The 18,235-nt window shown below is 45.2% G+C and overlaps 9 non-coding genes across 9 annotated transcripts; all 9 read left to right on the forward strand.

The window, feature by feature from the left end:
• The first annotated feature begins 989 nt into the window (after positions 1-989).
• Positions 990-1,180, forward strand: LOC138655075 (U2 spliceosomal RNA). The gene has a single exon (XR_011316656.1). It is a non-coding gene; the product is annotated as a U2 spliceosomal RNA (small nuclear RNA).
• A 1,172-nt stretch (positions 1,181-2,352) lies between these two features.
• Positions 2,353-2,543, forward strand: LOC138655086 (U2 spliceosomal RNA). Its single transcript, XR_011316667.1, has one exon. It is a non-coding gene; the product is annotated as a U2 spliceosomal RNA (small nuclear RNA).
• A 1,172-nt stretch (positions 2,544-3,715) lies between these two features.
• Positions 3,716-3,906, forward strand: LOC138655098 (U2 spliceosomal RNA). Its single transcript, XR_011316678.1, has one exon. It is a non-coding gene; the product is annotated as a U2 spliceosomal RNA (small nuclear RNA).
• A 1,172-nt stretch (positions 3,907-5,078) lies between these two features.
• On the forward strand, positions 5,079-5,269 carry LOC138655109 (U2 spliceosomal RNA). Its single transcript, XR_011316689.1, has one exon. It is a non-coding gene; the product is annotated as a U2 spliceosomal RNA (small nuclear RNA).
• A 1,172-nt stretch (positions 5,270-6,441) lies between these two features.
• LOC138655121 (U2 spliceosomal RNA) lies at positions 6,442-6,632 on the forward strand. The gene has a single exon (XR_011316699.1). It is a non-coding gene; the product is annotated as a U2 spliceosomal RNA (small nuclear RNA).
• Positions 6,633-7,804: 1,172 nt separating this feature from the next.
• On the forward strand, positions 7,805-7,995 carry LOC138655076 (U2 spliceosomal RNA). The gene has a single exon (XR_011316657.1). It is a non-coding gene; the product is annotated as a U2 spliceosomal RNA (small nuclear RNA).
• A 1,172-nt stretch (positions 7,996-9,167) lies between these two features.
• On the forward strand, positions 9,168-9,358 carry LOC138655077 (U2 spliceosomal RNA). The gene has a single exon (XR_011316658.1). It is a non-coding gene; the product is annotated as a U2 spliceosomal RNA (small nuclear RNA).
• A 1,172-nt stretch (positions 9,359-10,530) lies between these two features.
• LOC138655078 (U2 spliceosomal RNA) lies at positions 10,531-10,721 on the forward strand. Its single transcript, XR_011316659.1, has one exon. It is a non-coding gene; the product is annotated as a U2 spliceosomal RNA (small nuclear RNA).
• Positions 10,722-11,893: 1,172 nt separating this feature from the next.
• Positions 11,894-12,084, forward strand: LOC138655079 (U2 spliceosomal RNA). Its single transcript, XR_011316660.1, has one exon. It is a non-coding gene; the product is annotated as a U2 spliceosomal RNA (small nuclear RNA).
• Positions 12,085-18,235: the final 6,151 nt, after the last annotated feature.

Below are 18,235 nucleotides of genomic sequence, written 5' to 3' on the forward strand. Positions count from 1 at the left end.
AGCATTGGATTGCATCCAATATGCAATCAATCAATCAATCAATCAAGCAATCTTTGCTGGTTGCAACAGGTGTGTTAAGATGTAGGCCCGAATGAGGCCTTTGTAACAGTGTTGCTAATATATTGTGCCATCTACAAAATTAGGCCCCTGCCTGCTGTCTGTCAGCATGAAGTGTTTAAATTGAAGTATCCTACGAGTAGTTCGGCCATACATACTACATTTGTGACCGCATGCACAAATTCCTTTGTAAAACATTGGCTCCCTCTTGTGGACCACTGACTTTTAATTATGTGGTGTATGATATGTATTTCAATAAAGAAGGAAAAATGGTGTCTGTGATGATCTTGAATGTGCTAGTCTTGTCTATTTTGTCTTGTACTGTGTGAGTAGTATTCTAATGCTTTTGACCAACTGGGTGCGCTGCTGCTGCTGCCTGCCTGCCTGCCTGCAGTAGATAGAATCTATGCACGGAACCTTCACCTGCTGCTGCTGTCACAATGGGGCCTTCAGCCATTGACTCCGGAACTCTCACGTGTCACAATGGGCTCTGGACTTATCTAAGGCAGAGAAAAATGGCGCCGTCTTCAGTCTGCTGCTGGAACAGCAGCAGACCACATGGCAGGGGGATTGTCTTTTTTTTTTTTAAAGGGGCAATTTGCAGACTTGCACTAATAGTTGCACTCTGGAGCGCCAAAGGGATGGAGGGTGTGTTCAGATGGGCGGAGTTATGCAGATCAGGCGGAGTTATGCAGATTAGGCGGAGTTAGGCAGATTTTTTAAAAACGCGTTGGGCCCAACTTGAACACACCCCCCACACACCCCCACACACCCCCCACACGCCCCCACACACACCAGAACTGCCATTTGAGAAGGCATCCAGAGTTTAGAAAAAAAATGTCTTCCCCTGGGCAATCATCTTTTGGGCTCTCTCCACAGTGAGTCCTGGTTGTGGGCCATGGGGCGTCTGGAGTGGCAAACCATTTCAGGCTATCGCTTCTCGGCCTTTTGGCTAAGATCAAGTGTAGTATCTGTTCTTATCAGTTTAATATCTGATACGTCCCCTATTTGGGGACCATATATTAAATGGATTTTTAGAACAGGGAGCTGGAAATGGAGCTTGCTCTGTCCACTCCACGCATTGACCCGTTATTGCAGTATCTCCGGGAACAGTGCACCCCTTCTCTGATCCGGTTTCCAAAAACAGATTGAATTGAAATCAGCCCAGCAAGTTGTCATTTAACACTTTCTGAGAATTCTTTTCAGGGTCAAAGAAGCACGTTTCAGGTGGCAAATGTAGCAATTTGCTCAATTTCACTGGACCGTTTGCAACATTTCCTGTGCCTTGCTTTCACCTGTGCATGTTCAGCATTGGATTGCATCCAATATGCAATCAATCAATCAATCAATCAAGCAATCTTTGCTGGTTGCAACAGGTGTGTTAAGATGTAGGCCCGAATGAGGCCTTTGTAACAGTGTTGCTAATATATTGTGCCATCTACAAAATTAGGCCCCTGCCTGCTGTCTGTCAGCATGAAGTGTTTAAATTGAAGTATCCTACGAGTAGTTCGGCCATACATACTACATTTGTGACCGCATGCACAAATTCCTTTGTAAAACATTGGCTCCCTCTTGTGGACCACTGACTTTTAATTATGTGGTGTATGATATGTATTTCAATAAAGAAGGAAAAATGGTGTCTGTGATGATCTTGAATGTGCTAGTCTTGTCTATTTTGTCTTGTACTGTGTGAGTAGTATTCTAATGCTTTTGACCAACTGGGTGCGCTGCTGCTGCTGCCTGCCTGCCTGCCTGCAGTAGATAGAATCTATGCACGGAACCTTCACCTGCTGCTGCTGTCACAATGGGGCCTTCAGCCATTGACTCCGGAACTCTCACGTGTCACAATGGGCTCTGGACTTATCTAAGGCAGAGAAAAATGGCGCCGTCTTCAGTCTGCTGCTGGAACAGCAGCAGACCACATGGCAGGGGGATTGTCTTTTTTTTTTTTAAAGGGGCAATTTGCAGACTTGCACTAATAGTTGCACTCTGGAGCGCCAAAGGGATGGAGGGTGTGTTCAGATGGGCGGAGTTATGCAGATCAGGCGGAGTTATGCAGATTAGGCGGAGTTAGGCAGATTTTTTAAAAACGCGTTGGGCCCAACTTGAACACACCCCCACACACCCCCACACACCCCCCACACGCCCCCACACACACCAGAACTGCCATTTGAGAAGGCATCCAGAGTTTAGAAAAAAAATGTCTTCCCCTGGGCAATCATCTTTTGGGCTCTCTCCACAGTGAGTCCTGGTTGTGGGCCATGGGGCGTCTGGAGTGGCAAACCATTTCAGGCTATCGCTTCTCGGCCTTTTGGCTAAGATCAAGTGTAGTATCTGTTCTTATCAGTTTAATATCTGATACGTCCCCTATTTGGGGACCATATATTAAATGGATTTTTAGAACAGGGAGCTGGAAATGGAGCTTGCTCTGTCCACTCCACGCATTGACCCGTTATTGCAGTATCTCCGGGAACAGTGCACCCCTTCTCTGATCCGGTTTCCAAAAACAGATTGAATTGAAATCAGCCCAGCAAGTTGTCATTTAACACTTTCTGAGAATTCTTTTCAGGGTCAAAGAAGCACGTTTCAGGTGGCAAATGTAGCAATTTGCTCAATTTCACTGGACCGTTTGCAACATTTCCTGTGCCTTGCTTTCACCTGTGCATGTTCAGCATTGGATTGCATCCAATATGCAATCAATCAATCAATCAATCAAGCAATCTTTGCTGGTTGCAACAGGTGTGTTAAGATGTAGGCCCGAATGAGGCCTTTGTAACAGTGTTGCTAATATATTGTGCCATCTACAAAATTAGGCCCCTGCCTGCTGTCTGTCAGCATGAAGTGTTTAAATTGAAGTATCCTACGAGTAGTTCGGCCATACATACTACATTTGTGACCGCATGCACAAATTCCTTTGTAAAACATTGGCTCCCTCTTGTGGACCACTGACTTTTAATTATGTGGTGTATGATATGTATTTCAATAAAGAAGGAAAAATGGTGTCTGTGATGATCTTGAATGTGCTAGTCTTGTCTATTTTGTCTTGTACTGTGTGAGTAGTATTCTAATGCTTTTGACCAACTGGGTGCGCTGCTGCTGCTGCCTGCCTGCCTGCCTGCAGTAGATAGAATCTATGCACGGAACCTTCACCTGCTGCTGCTGTCACAATGGGGCCTTCAGCCATTGACTCCGGAACTCTCACGTGTCACAATGGGCTCTGGACTTATCTAAGGCAGAGAAAAATGGCGCCGTCTTCAGTCTGCTGCTGGAACAGCAGCAGACCACATGGCAGGGGGATTGTCTTTTTTTTTTTTAAAGGGGCAATTTGCAGACTTGCACTAATAGTTGCACTCTGGAGCGCCAAAGGGATGGAGGGTGTGTTCAGATGGGCGGAGTTATGCAGATCAGGCGGAGTTATGCAGATTAGGCGGAGTTAGGCAGATTTTTTAAAAACGCGTTGGGCCCAACTTGAACACACCCCCACACACCCCCACACACCCCCCACACGCCCCCACACACACCAGAACTGCCATTTGAGAAGGCATCCAGAGTTTAGAAAAAAAATGTCTTCCCCTGGGCAATCATCTTTTGGGCTCTCTCCACAGTGAGTCCTGGTTGTGGGCCATGGGGCGTCTGGAGTGGCAAACCATTTCAGGCTATCGCTTCTCGGCCTTTTGGCTAAGATCAAGTGTAGTATCTGTTCTTATCAGTTTAATATCTGATACGTCCCCTATTTGGGGACCATATATTAAATGGATTTTTAGAACAGGGAGCTGGAAATGGAGCTTGCTCTGTCCACTCCACGCATTGACCCGTTATTGCAGTATCTCCGGGAACAGTGCACCCCTTCTCTGATCCGGTTTCCAAAAACAGATTGAATTGAAATCAGCCCAGCAAGTTGTCATTTAACACTTTCTGAGAATTCTTTTCAGGGTCAAAGAAGCACGTTTCAGGTGGCAAATGTAGCAATTTGCTCAATTTCACTGGACCGTTTGCAACATTTCCTGTGCCTTGCTTTCACCTGTGCATGTTCAGCATTGGATTGCATCCAATATGCAATCAATCAATCAATCAATCAAGCAATCTTTGCTGGTTGCAACAGGTGTGTTAAGATGTAGGCCCGAATGAGGCCTTTGTAACAGTGTTGCTAATATATTGTGCCATCTACAAAATTAGGCCCCTGCCTGCTGTCTGTCAGCATGAAGTGTTTAAATTGAAGTATCCTACGAGTAGTTCGGCCATACATACTACATTTGTGACCGCATGCACAAATTCCTTTGTAAAACATTGGCTCCCTCTTGTGGACCACTGACTTTTAATTATGTGGTGTATGATATGTATTTCAATAAAGAAGGAAAAATGGTGTCTGTGATGATCTTGAATGTGCTAGTCTTGTCTATTTTGTCTTGTACTGTGTGAGTAGTATTCTAATGCTTTTGACCAACTGGGTGCGCTGCTGCTGCTGCCTGCCTGCCTGCCTGCAGTAGATAGAATCTATGCACGGAACCTTCACCTGCTGCTGCTGTCACAATGGGGCCTTCAGCCATTGACTCCGGAACTCTCACGTGTCACAATGGGCTCTGGACTTATCTAAGGCAGAGAAAAATGGCGCCGTCTTCAGTCTGCTGCTGGAACAGCAGCAGACCACATGGCAGGGGGATTGTCTTTTTTTTTTTTAAAGGGGCAATTTGCAGACTTGCACTAATAGTTGCACTCTGGAGCGCCAAAGGGATGGAGGGTGTGTTCAGATGGGCGGAGTTATGCAGATCAGGCGGAGTTATGCAGATTAGGCGGAGTTAGGCAGATTTTTTAAAAACGCGTTGGGCCCAACTTGAACACACCCCCACACACCCCCACACACCCCCCACACGCCCCCACACACACCAGAACTGCCATTTGAGAAGGCATCCAGAGTTTAGAAAAAAAATGTCTTCCCCTGGGCAATCATCTTTTGGGCTCTCTCCACAGTGAGTCCTGGTTGTGGGCCATGGGGCGTCTGGAGTGGCAAACCATTTCAGGCTATCGCTTCTCGGCCTTTTGGCTAAGATCAAGTGTAGTATCTGTTCTTATCAGTTTAATATCTGATACGTCCCCTATTTGGGGACCATATATTAAATGGATTTTTAGAACAGGGAGCTGGAAATGGAGCTTGCTCTGTCCACTCCACGCATTGACCCGTTATTGCAGTATCTCCGGGAACAGTGCACCCCTTCTCTGATCCGGTTTCCAAAAACAGATTGAATTGAAATCAGCCCAGCAAGTTGTCATTTAACACTTTCTGAGAATTCTTTTCAGGGTCAAAGAAGCACGTTTCAGGTGGCAAATGTAGCAATTTGCTCAATTTCACTGGACCGTTTGCAACATTTCCTGTGCCTTGCTTTCACCTGTGCATGTTCAGCATTGGATTGCATCCAATATGCAATCAATCAATCAATCAATCAAGCAATCTTTGCTGGTTGCAACAGGTGTGTTAAGATGTAGGCCCGAATGAGGCCTTTGTAACAGTGTTGCTAATATATTGTGCCATCTACAAAATTAGGCCCCTGCCTGCTGTCTGTCAGCATGAAGTGTTTAAATTGAAGTATCCTACGAGTAGTTCGGCCATACATACTACATTTGTGACCGCATGCACAAATTCCTTTGTAAAACATTGGCTCCCTCTTGTGGACCACTGACTTTTAATTATGTGGTGTATGATATGTATTTCAATAAAGAAGGAAAAATGGTGTCTGTGATGATCTTGAATGTGCTAGTCTTGTCTATTTTGTCTTGTACTGTGTGAGTAGTATTCTAATGCTTTTGACCAACTGGGTGCGCTGCTGCTGCTGCCTGCCTGCCTGCCTGCAGTAGATAGAATCTATGCACGGAACCTTCACCTGCTGCTGCTGTCACAATGGGGCCTTCAGCCATTGACTCCGGAACTCTCACGTGTCACAATGGGCTCTGGACTTATCTAAGGCAGAGAAAAATGGCGCCGTCTTCAGTCTGCTGCTGGAACAGCAGCAGACCACATGGCAGGGGGATTGTCTTTTTTTTTTTTAAAGGGGCAATTTGCAGACTTGCACTAATAGTTGCACTCTGGAGCGCCAAAGGGATGGAGGGTGTGTTCAGATGGGCGGAGTTATGCAGATCAGGCGGAGTTATGCAGATTAGGCGGAGTTAGGCAGATTTTTTAAAAACGCGTTGGGCCCAACTTGAACACACCCCCACACACCCCCACACACCCCCCACACGCCCCCACACACACCAGAACTGCCATTTGAGAAGGCATCCAGAGTTTAGAAAAAAAATGTCTTCCCCTGGGCAATCATCTTTTGGGCTCTCTCCACAGTGAGTCCTGGTTGTGGGCCATGGGGCGTCTGGAGTGGCAAACCATTTCAGGCTATCGCTTCTCGGCCTTTTGGCTAAGATCAAGTGTAGTATCTGTTCTTATCAGTTTAATATCTGATACGTCCCCTATTTGGGGACCATATATTAAATGGATTTTTAGAACAGGGAGCTGGAAATGGAGCTTGCTCTGTCCACTCCACGCATTGACCCGTTATTGCAGTATCTCCGGGAACAGTGCACCCCTTCTCTGATCCGGTTTCCAAAAACAGATTGAATTGAAATCAGCCCAGCAAGTTGTCATTTAACACTTTCTGAGAATTCTTTTCAGGGTCAAAGAAGCACGTTTCAGGTGGCAAATGTAGCAATTTGCTCAATTTCACTGGACCGTTTGCAACATTTCCTGTGCCTTGCTTTCACCTGTGCATGTTCAGCATTGGATTGCATCCAATATGCAATCAATCAATCAATCAATCAAGCAATCTTTGCTGGTTGCAACAGGTGTGTTAAGATGTAGGCCCGAATGAGGCCTTTGTAACAGTGTTGCTAATATATTGTGCCATCTACAAAATTAGGCCCCTGCCTGCTGTCTGTCAGCATGAAGTGTTTAAATTGAAGTATCCTACGAGTAGTTCGGCCATACATACTACATTTGTGACCGCATGCACAAATTCCTTTGTAAAACATTGGCTCCCTCTTGTGGACCACTGACTTTTAATTATGTGGTGTATGATATGTATTTCAATAAAGAAGGAAAAATGGTGTCTGTGATGATCTTGAATGTGCTAGTCTTGTCTATTTTGTCTTGTACTGTGTGAGTAGTATTCTAATGCTTTTGACCAACTGGGTGCGCTGCTGCTGCTGCCTGCCTGCCTGCCTGCAGTAGATAGAATCTATGCACGGAACCTTCACCTGCTGCTGCTGTCACAATGGGGCCTTCAGCCATTGACTCCGGAACTCTCACGTGTCACAATGGGCTCTGGACTTATCTAAGGCAGAGAAAAATGGCGCCGTCTTCAGTCTGCTGCTGGAACAGCAGCAGACCACATGGCAGGGGGATTGTCTTTTTTTTTTTTAAAGGGGCAATTTGCAGACTTGCACTAATAGTTGCACTCTGGAGCGCCAAAGGGATGGAGGGTGTGTTCAGATGGGCGGAGTTATGCAGATCAGGCGGAGTTATGCAGATTAGGCGGAGTTAGGCAGATTTTTTAAAAACGCGTTGGGCCCAACTTGAACACACCCCCACACACCCCCACACACCCCCCACACGCCCCCACACACACCAGAACTGCCATTTGAGAAGGCATCCAGAGTTTAGAAAAAAAATGTCTTCCCCTGGGCAATCATCTTTTGGGCTCTCTCCACAGTGAGTCCTGGTTGTGGGCCATGGGGCGTCTGGAGTGGCAAACCATTTCAGGCTATCGCTTCTCGGCCTTTTGGCTAAGATCAAGTGTAGTATCTGTTCTTATCAGTTTAATATCTGATACGTCCCCTATTTGGGGACCATATATTAAATGGATTTTTAGAACAGGGAGCTGGAAATGGAGCTTGCTCTGTCCACTCCACGCATTGACCCGTTATTGCAGTATCTCCGGGAACAGTGCACCCCTTCTCTGATCCGGTTTCCAAAAACAGATTGAATTGAAATCAGCCCAGCAAGTTGTCATTTAACACTTTCTGAGAATTCTTTTCAGGGTCAAAGAAGCACGTTTCAGGTGGCAAATGTAGCAATTTGCTCAATTTCACTGGACCGTTTGCAACATTTCCTGTGCCTTGCTTTCACCTGTGCATGTTCAGCATTGGATTGCATCCAATATGCAATCAATCAATCAATCAATCAAGCAATCTTTGCTGGTTGCAACAGGTGTGTTAAGATGTAGGCCCGAATGAGGCCTTTGTAACAGTGTTGCTAATATATTGTGCCATCTACAAAATTAGGCCCCTGCCTGCTGTCTGTCAGCATGAAGTGTTTAAATTGAAGTATCCTACGAGTAGTTCGGCCATACATACTACATTTGTGACCGCATGCACAAATTCCTTTGTAAAACATTGGCTCCCTCTTGTGGACCACTGACTTTTAATTATGTGGTGTATGATATGTATTTCAATAAAGAAGGAAAAATGGTGTCTGTGATGATCTTGAATGTGCTAGTCTTGTCTATTTTGTCTTGTACTGTGTGAGTAGTATTCTAATGCTTTTGACCAACTGGGTGCGCTGCTGCTGCTGCCTGCCTGCCTGCCTGCAGTAGATAGAATCTATGCACGGAACCTTCACCTGCTGCTGCTGTCACAATGGGGCCTTCAGCCATTGACTCCGGAACTCTCACGTGTCACAATGGGCTCTGGACTTATCTAAGGCAGAGAAAAATGGCGCCGTCTTCAGTCTGCTGCTGGAACAGCAGCAGACCACATGGCAGGGGGATTGTCTTTTTTTTTTTTAAAGGGGCAATTTGCAGACTTGCACTAATAGTTGCACTCTGGAGCGCCAAAGGGATGGAGGGTGTGTTCAGATGGGCGGAGTTATGCAGATCAGGCGGAGTTATGCAGATTAGGCGGAGTTAGGCAGATTTTTTAAAAACGCGTTGGGCCCAACTTGAACACACCCCCACACACCCCCACACACCCCCCACACGCCCCCACACACACCAGAACTGCCATTTGAGAAGGCATCCAGAGTTTAGAAAAAAAATGTCTTCCCCTGGGCAATCATCTTTTGGGCTCTCTCCACAGTGAGTCCTGGTTGTGGGCCATGGGGCGTCTGGAGTGGCAAACCATTTCAGGCTATCGCTTCTCGGCCTTTTGGCTAAGATCAAGTGTAGTATCTGTTCTTATCAGTTTAATATCTGATACGTCCCCTATTTGGGGACCATATATTAAATGGATTTTTAGAACAGGGAGCTGGAAATGGAGCTTGCTCTGTCCACTCCACGCATTGACCCGTTATTGCAGTATCTCCGGGAACAGTGCACCCCTTCTCTGATCCGGTTTCCAAAAACAGATTGAATTGAAATCAGCCCAGCAAGTTGTCATTTAACACTTTCTGAGAATTCTTTTCAGGGTCAAAGAAGCACGTTTCAGGTGGCAAATGTAGCAATTTGCTCAATTTCACTGGACCGTTTGCAACATTTCCTGTGCCTTGCTTTCACCTGTGCATGTTCAGCATTGGATTGCATCCAATATGCAATCAATCAATCAATCAATCAAGCAATCTTTGCTGGTTGCAACAGGTGTGTTAAGATGTAGGCCCGAATGAGGCCTTTGTAACAGTGTTGCTAATATATTGTGCCATCTACAAAATTAGGCCCCTGCCTGCTGTCTGTCAGCATGAAGTGTTTAAATTGAAGTATCCTACGAGTAGTTCGGCCATACATACTACATTTGTGACCGCATGCACAAATTCCTTTGTAAAACATTGGCTCCCTCTTGTGGACCACTGACTTTTAATTATGTGGTGTATGATATGTATTTCAATAAAGAAGGAAAAATGGTGTCTGTGATGATCTTGAATGTGCTAGTCTTGTCTATTTTGTCTTGTACTGTGTGAGTAGTATTCTAATGCTTTTGACCAACTGGGTGCGCTGCTGCTGCTGCCTGCCTGCCTGCCTGCAGTAGATAGAATCTATGCACGGAACCTTCACCTGCTGCTGCTGTCACAATGGGGCCTTCAGCCATTGACTCCGGAACTCTCACGTGTCACAATGGGCTCTGGACTTATCTAAGGCAGAGAAAAATGGCGCCGTCTTCAGTCTGCTGCTGGAACAGCAGCAGACCACATGGCAGGGGGATTGTCTTTTTTTTTTTTAAAGGGGCAATTTGCAGACTTGCACTAATAGTTGCACTCTGGAGCGCCAAAGGGATGGAGGGTGTGTTCAGATGGGCGGAGTTATGCAGATCAGGCGGAGTTATGCAGATTAGGCGGAGTTAGGCAGATTTTTTAAAAACGCGTTGGGCCCAACTTGAACACACCCCCACACACCCCCACACACCCCCCACACGCCCCCACACACACCAGAACTGCCATTTGAGAAGGCATCCAGAGTTTAGAAAAAAAATGTCTTCCCCTGGGCAATCATCTTTTGGGCTCTCTCCACAGTGAGTCCTGGTTGTGGGCCATGGGGCGTCTGGAGTGGCAAACCATTTCAGGCTATCGCTTCTCGGCCTTTTGGCTAAGATCAAGTGTAGTATCTGTTCTTATCAGTTTAATATCTGATACGTCCCCTATTTGGGGACCATATATTAAATGGATTTTTAGAACAGGGAGCTGGAAATGGAGCTTGCTCTGTCCACTCCACGCATTGACCCGTTATTGCAGTATCTCCGGGAACAGTGCACCCCTTCTCTGATCCGGTTTCCAAAAACAGATTGAATTGAAATCAGCCCAGCAAGTTGTCATTTAACACTTTCTGAGAATTCTTTTCAGGGTCAAAGAAGCACGTTTCAGGTGGCAAATGTAGCAATTTGCTCAATTTCACTGGACCGTTTGCAACATTTCCTGTGCCTTGCTTTCACCTGTGCATGTTCAGCATTGGATTGCATCCAATATGCAATCAATCAATCAATCAATCAAGCAATCTTTGCTGGTTGCAACAGGTGTGTTAAGATGTAGGCCCGAATGAGGCCTTTGTAACAGTGTTGCTAATATATTGTGCCATCTACAAAATTAGGCCCCTGCCTGCTGTCTGTCAGCATGAAGTGTTTAAATTGAAGTATCCTACGAGTAGTTCGGCCATACATACTACATTTGTGACCGCATGCACAAATTCCTTTGTAAAACATTGGCTCCCTCTTGTGGACCACTGACTTTTAATTATGTGGTGTATGATATGTATTTCAATAAAGAAGGAAAAATGGTGTCTGTGATGATCTTGAATGTGCTAGTCTTGTCTATTTTGTCTTGTACTGTGTGAGTAGTATTCTAATGCTTTTGACCAACTGGGTGCGCTGCTGCTGCTGCCTGCCTGCCTGCCTGCAGTAGATAGAATCTATGCACGGAACCTTCACCTGCTGCTGCTGTCACAATGGGGCCTTCAGCCATTGACTCCGGAACTCTCACGTGTCACAATGGGCTCTGGACTTATCTAAGGCAGAGAAAAATGGCGCCGTCTTCAGTCTGCTGCTGGAACAGCAGCAGACCACATGGCAGGGGGATTGTCTTTTTTTTTTTTAAAGGGGCAATTTGCAGACTTGCACTAATAGTTGCACTCTGGAGCGCCAAAGGGATGGAGGGTGTGTTCAGATGGGCGGAGTTATGCAGATCAGGCGGAGTTATGCAGATTAGGCGGAGTTAGGCAGATTTTTTAAAAACGCGTTGGGCCCAACTTGAACACACCCCCACACACCCCCACACACCCCCCACACGCCCCCACACACACCAGAACTGCCATTTGAGAAGGCATCCAGAGTTTAGAAAAAAAATGTCTTCCCCTGGGCAATCATCTTTTGGGCTCTCTCCACAGTGAGTCCTGGTTGTGGGCCATGGGGCGTCTGGAGTGGCAAACCATTTCAGGCTATCGCTTCTCGGCCTTTTGGCTAAGATCAAGTGTAGTATCTGTTCTTATCAGTTTAATATCTGATACGTCCCCTATTTGGGGACCATATATTAAATGGATTTTTAGAACAGGGAGCTGGAAATGGAGCTTGCTCTGTCCACTCCACGCATTGACCCGTTATTGCAGTATCTCCGGGAACAGTGCACCCCTTCTCTGATCCGGTTTCCAAAAACAGATTGAATTGAAATCAGCCCAGCAAGTTGTCATTTAACACTTTCTGAGAATTCTTTTCAGGGTCAAAGAAGCACGTTTCAGGTGGCAAATGTAGCAATTTGCTCAATTTCACTGGACCGTTTGCAACATTTCCTGTGCCTTGCTTTCACCTGTGCATGTTCAGCATTGGATTGCATCCAATATGCAATCAATCAATCAATCAATCAAGCAATCTTTGCTGGTTGCAACAGGTGTGTTAAGATGTAGGCCCGAATGAGGCCTTTGTAACAGTGTTGCTAATATATTGTGCCATCTACAAAATTAGGCCCCTGCCTGCTGTCTGTCAGCATGAAGTGTTTAAATTGAAGTATCCTACGAGTAGTTCGGCCATACATACTACATTTGTGACCGCATGCACAAATTCCTTTGTAAAACATTGGCTCCCTCTTGTGGACCACTGACTTTTAATTATGTGGTGTATGATATGTATTTCAATAAAGAAGGAAAAATGGTGTCTGTGATGATCTTGAATGTGCTAGTCTTGTCTATTTTGTCTTGTACTGTGTGAGTAGTATTCTAATGCTTTTGACCAACTGGGTGCGCTGCTGCTGCTGCCTGCCTGCCTGCCTGCAGTAGATAGAATCTATGCACGGAACCTTCACCTGCTGCTGCTGTCACAATGGGGCCTTCAGCCATTGACTCCGGAACTCTCACGTGTCACAATGGGCTCTGGACTTATCTAAGGCAGAGAAAAATGGCGCCGTCTTCAGTCTGCTGCTGGAACAGCAGCAGACCACATGGCAGGGGGATTGTCTTTTTTTTTTTTAAAGGGGCAATTTGCAGACTTGCACTAATAGTTGCACTCTGGAGCGCCAAAGGGATGGAGGGTGTGTTCAGATGGGCGGAGTTATGCAGATCAGGCGGAGTTATGCAGATTAGGCGGAGTTAGGCAGATTTTTTAAAAACGCGTTGGGCCCAACTTGAACACACCCCCACACACCCCCACACACCCCCCACACGCCCCCACACACACCAGAACTGCCATTTGAGAAGGCATCCAGAGTTTAGAAAAAAAATGTCTTCCCCTGGGCAATCATCTTTTGGGCTCTCTCCACAGTGAGTCCTGGTTGTGGGCCATGGGGCGTCTGGAGTGGCAAACCATTTCAGGCTATCGCTTCTCGGCCTTTTGGCTAAGATCAGGGTTTATTGCCCTGGTCTTGGCTGAGAGGTGCTTGGGGTACCCGGCTCCTTGGCCTGGGGGGATCGTCTCACCTCTGGTGGGACTTCACCCCCCTGCTGCTATTGGGGAGTCGGCTTAGTCCCCTTGCATCCGGTTGTGATCCCCCGGCTATAGGCCGTGTCCGAGTGACGTCCCTCGTGGGAAGTTTTCTTCTTTCTGCTGTGGTAGAATATACCGACAGTCCATCGCTATGAATTTTGTCAAGAACACCATCCGGTTGACCGTGGACCCGAGCAATGGAGCCAAGAACAACGTGGTATTCATCATCCGGGATCTCATCGAGGAAAAGGCTGGAGCAAAGCGTACGGAGATCTTCAGTTGCAACGAATTTCCTCGTCAAGGTAATTACGACGTGACTTTTGTGGACCAAAACGTTTGCCTGAATGTGTTTGAGTGGCTACGGGCTAATGCTGAGGATCCTCTTCTGGAAGGAGTTGGCTGGATACCACTGTTTGGGTTACAAGAAAAAGAGGTAACTGTGACTGTGTATAACCCCTTCACGGACCCGGCTTTGTTGCAGAGCTTTCTCTCGCAATATTGTGAGTATGTAAAGTTAGGAGAACGGCAGGTGAATATCTTGGGCATCTTCAACTGTAAATATACGTTTCGTGTTAAATTGAAGAGGGACCCTGATAGTGTGGGTGGTTTCAGGCACCCTCCTGCAAATTTCTCTGTGGCAGGTCACAGAGGCTTTTTGACATACCCAGGACAGCCTCGTTTCTGTAGAAAATGTTTTTGTTTCGGACATGTACAGACAGAGTGTACTAAAGGACAGTGTTGCCGAAATTGCAGGAAAGAGGGGCATGCTGCTAACCAATGTCCTTCGCCTAAAACCTGTGATGTCTGTGGGAGTAGTGCACATATGTATAAAGACTGTCCCAATAGTGCACCTAGGCGGTCCGACAAAGAGCAAATGGAGGAAGAGTTGGCCAGGAGGGAAAGGGCAAGAATTGTAAAAGAAGTTGCAAGGATTGAGAGGGAGGAGGAAGAGAGAAGGAGGCGGAGTGCGAGTAGAGCCATGCCCCCTCCAGATTCAGAGAGTGTGAGTCTGAGGCCATGTTCTAGGGCAGAGAAAGAGGAGAAAAAGGAGGAAAAGAAGAAGAAAAAGAAGGAAAAAGAGTGGAGGAGGGAAGAGAAGGAGTTTTGGAGGGCAGCTGCAGAGGTGGAGGCGCATCTTCCTGAAATGGAAGTGCAGGGGCAGTTGCCTGAAATAATGACTTTTAGTGAGGCAATGGACGCCGCGGAGAGCGATGCGCAAATTTCGGAGGTGGATAGCCCTGAGCATTTGTCTAATCCCGAACATATTGAGGAGTTTGAGTCAGATGACGATAGAGCTGCAAAAAAGAGTCGGCGGGAGGATGATGGAGATGATGAGGAGGTGGAGAGTAGTACTCCTCAGAGAAAGATTGGCCCTGCAAGAAGGAGGACTGAGGGTGGTGAGATCAGTGGGTCAGACACTTGTTGTTCAATTCAGATGGTGGAGGAGGATAGTGGTGATGCTGGATAGTGTTACCATATACTGCACTAAATGTGTTGTTTTTTTCTCTTGTGAGCTTTGGTTTAGGCCAAAGGCTTTTATTTTCTGTGTAGTTAGTTGAAGTGTGGATTTTGTAAATATGGGGTTTACCATAATTTCACAAAATGTTAGAGTCTTTAAAAGTAAAGTTAGGAGAGCTGCAATTTTTGAGTTTTTAGCTATGCAAAATGCATCTATTTTTTGTTTACAAGAGTGTGGGGTAGTGGATGGTGTGAAAGGGGATGAATGGTCTTATGGTGCGTCTGTGTGGTCAGGGAGTGCATGTAATAAGAATGATGGGGTGGGAATATTGGTTAAAGGGAGAGAGGTGGTTTTGAATGATTATCTGGTGATTGAGGTAGGGAGGTGTATTTTGGCTAATTTTGAGTATAGGAATGTAAAGTTTTGTGTTATTAATATTTATGCGCCGGTTGATAAGAATGAGCGTAAAGCTTTATTTGAAAAAGTTAAGCTTTTTGTTCCAGGGAGGATGCCTGTAGTGGTTGTGGGGGATATGAATTGTGATGTGGGGAAAGTGAATGTGGATGTGTCAGGGAAGGCTTTGTTGGAGTTAGTGAGTGATTTTGATCTGGGTGATATGCAGCGTGTGTGTAGTGTGAGTCCTGTATTGAATACTTTTTTTTCTGAGAGTGGAAGGGTGCAATCTAGGTTGGATTATTGCTTTATTTCAAAAAATATAACTGCTGTTGATTATAAGCAAGAAAATGTTTTGTTTTCTGATCATGTGTGTATGAAGTGTGAGGTGGATATAAAGGTTGGTGGAGTGTTTGGGAAAGGGTTGTGGAAGTTAAATGTGAAGTTGTTAGAGAGTGAAGATGTGAGAAAGGAGTATGCAAGACGGTATGAAGGGTGGTGTAAGCGTAAAAATGGTTTTGGGAATGTTTGTGTTTGGTGGGATTGGGTGAAGAGACAAACAAAAATATTCTTTAAAAGTTTAGGGTATAAGTGTGCAGCTATTAAAAGAGAGAATTTTGTTAAATTGAATGCACGTTTGAGTGTATTGTATAAGTTGAGGGAAGGAGGAATGGAAGTGGAAGAAGAGATATTACAGGTGAAAAAGGATATTAATGACTTTTTGTTAGAGAAAGGGAGGAGTATAGTTTTTAGAGCAAAAATTGACAAAATGGAACATGATGAGAAATGTTCACGTTTTTTCTTTAAAAAGGTGTTTGGGAAGAAACAGAGTATGAGTGTGCTGAATGGGGAGGATGGAAGAGAAGTGAGTGGTGAGGATATGTGTGAAGAGGTGGCTAAGTTCTATGAGGAGTTGTATGCAGTGAAGTGGAGGGATGAGGGTTTGGAGAGTGATGTGTTAAATATGTTAGAAAGTAAGTTGTCTGAGACGGAAAGGGAGAGTGTGATGTGTGAGGTGACTAGTGATGAGGTGTGGAAGGTGATGAATAGTATGGCGCTAAATAAGACGCCAGGGGAGGATGGTCTCCCAGTAGAGTTTTATCGAGTGATGTGGGATGTGATTGGTAATGACTTTGTGGAGGTGTGTAAGTATATGTGGTTAAATATGGAGGTGGCTGAGAGTATGCGTGCGGGAATGGTTGTGTTGATACCTAAAAAGGGGGATTTGAAGAGTTTGAGGAATTGGAGGCCGATAACGTTATTAAACTGTGATTATAAAATCTATGCAAAATTAATGGCGAATAGGATGCGTGATGTGATAGAGAGTGTGATTGGGGATGAACAGTGTTGTGCGGTACCTGGGAGGCGTATACATGATTGTGTGTGTATGCTAAGAGATTGTCTATGGGACTGTATGGGGCGAAAGAAGAGTGCGTTTTTGTTGAGTTTAGATTTTGAGAAGGCGTATGATAGATTATCGCATGGGTTTTTGTTTAGTGTGTTGCTAAGAATGGGTTTTCCAGCTGATTTTGTTGGGAGAGTGAGGAGTTTATATAAGGATATTTACAGTTGTGTTTTGATGAATGGTTATGTGGGAAGGAGAGTGAATGTCTTTTCAGGGGTTCGTCAAGGGTGTCCTTTGTCACCTGTGGCCTTTATTTGTGCAATTGAGCCTTTGTTGTGTATGCTGAGGAAAGATAAGGTGGTTAGGGGCGTGCAAGTGCCAGGAGGAGGGGGTAGAGAGTGGAAAGTTAGTGGTTATATGGATGATGTGTGTGTATTGTGCGATTCAGAATGTTCGGTGAGGCGGGTGAAGTTATTAGTGTCCTTTTTTTGTGGTGCGTCTGCATTTAAGGTTAATTGGGAAAAGAGTGAGTGTAAGGTATTTGGAAATGGTGTTTTAAGTAGGGATGTTGGAGTGAATGTGGTTAATGGGCCTATTAAAATATTGGGTGTGAAGTTTTCAGAGAAGTTGGATGGGAAGGAAAGTTGGAATGATGCGAAAGAGAAGGTTGAGCGGAAGCTGTGTTTTTGGAGGTTGAGAAACCTTACGTTTTTTGGAAAGATCTTGGTTATAAAGAGTGTGGTGTTGCCGATTTTTTTGTATGTAGCAGTAGTGTTTCCACCAGGGTATATGTGTGTGAGGAGTTTGAATAGGATTCTGTTTGTGTTTTTATGGAATTCAAAGATGGAGAGGGCTAGGAGAGAAATTTTGGTGAAGAGATTGGAGAAAGGTGGGTTGGGTTTTCCAAATTTGGAAGTTTTTTTTGGTGTGAATATTGTTGTGTATGTGCTGAAAGTGATAAGGGCGGATGGGAAATTTTCATCTATGTGTAGGTATTTATTTGGAGCGTATCTGTTTAAGTTGAAATGGAGAGAAAGGGATTTGAGGTGTCCGGTTGCTTTTGAGGTTCCTGTATGGTATGTGTGGGTTTATAAGTTTTTGGTGAAGTATGAGTTGTGTGATGTGGATGTAAGACTAGTGGAAAAGAAGAAGGCTGTGTATAGAATGATTGAGTGTAGAGAGATAGAGTGTGATATCAATATGGTTAGAGGAGCTGATGTACAAAAGGTGTGGAAGAAAGTACGGATGGATGGTATGACAAACAGACAGAGTGAGATTGTGTGGCAGTCATTGCATGGAGTGTTACCAGTAAGAGAGTTTCAGAGAAATAGGGGTTTAGTGAGGAGTGAGAGGTGTCCGAGAGAAGGTTGTGGTGGGTGTGAAAGTGTAATACATGTGTTTTGGAATTGTCAGTACGCTAGAGATGTGATTGGAAGAATGGGTCCTTTGTGCAAAGAACTGTGTGGTGTGAATTTTTTATCCTTTGAGTTGTTCATGTTTGGTTTAGGGTTGTGTGATGGAGTGAAGGAGAGAGTGTTGTGGTTAATGCTTGCATGTATAAAGGAAGTGTTATGGGATGTGAGAAATGTGCATGTGTTCAAGAGGAAGAATATTGAGGTTAGAAATACCGTGAAGGTGATTTTGGGGAAGATATATGTTTGTTTTTTGTGGGA

This window comes from Ranitomeya imitator, unplaced genomic scaffold, assembly GCF_032444005.1.
Source record: "Ranitomeya imitator isolate aRanImi1 unplaced genomic scaffold, aRanImi1.pri SCAFFOLD_1207, whole genome shotgun sequence".
Classification (NCBI taxonomy): Eukaryota; Metazoa; Chordata; class Amphibia; order Anura; family Dendrobatidae; genus Ranitomeya; species Ranitomeya imitator.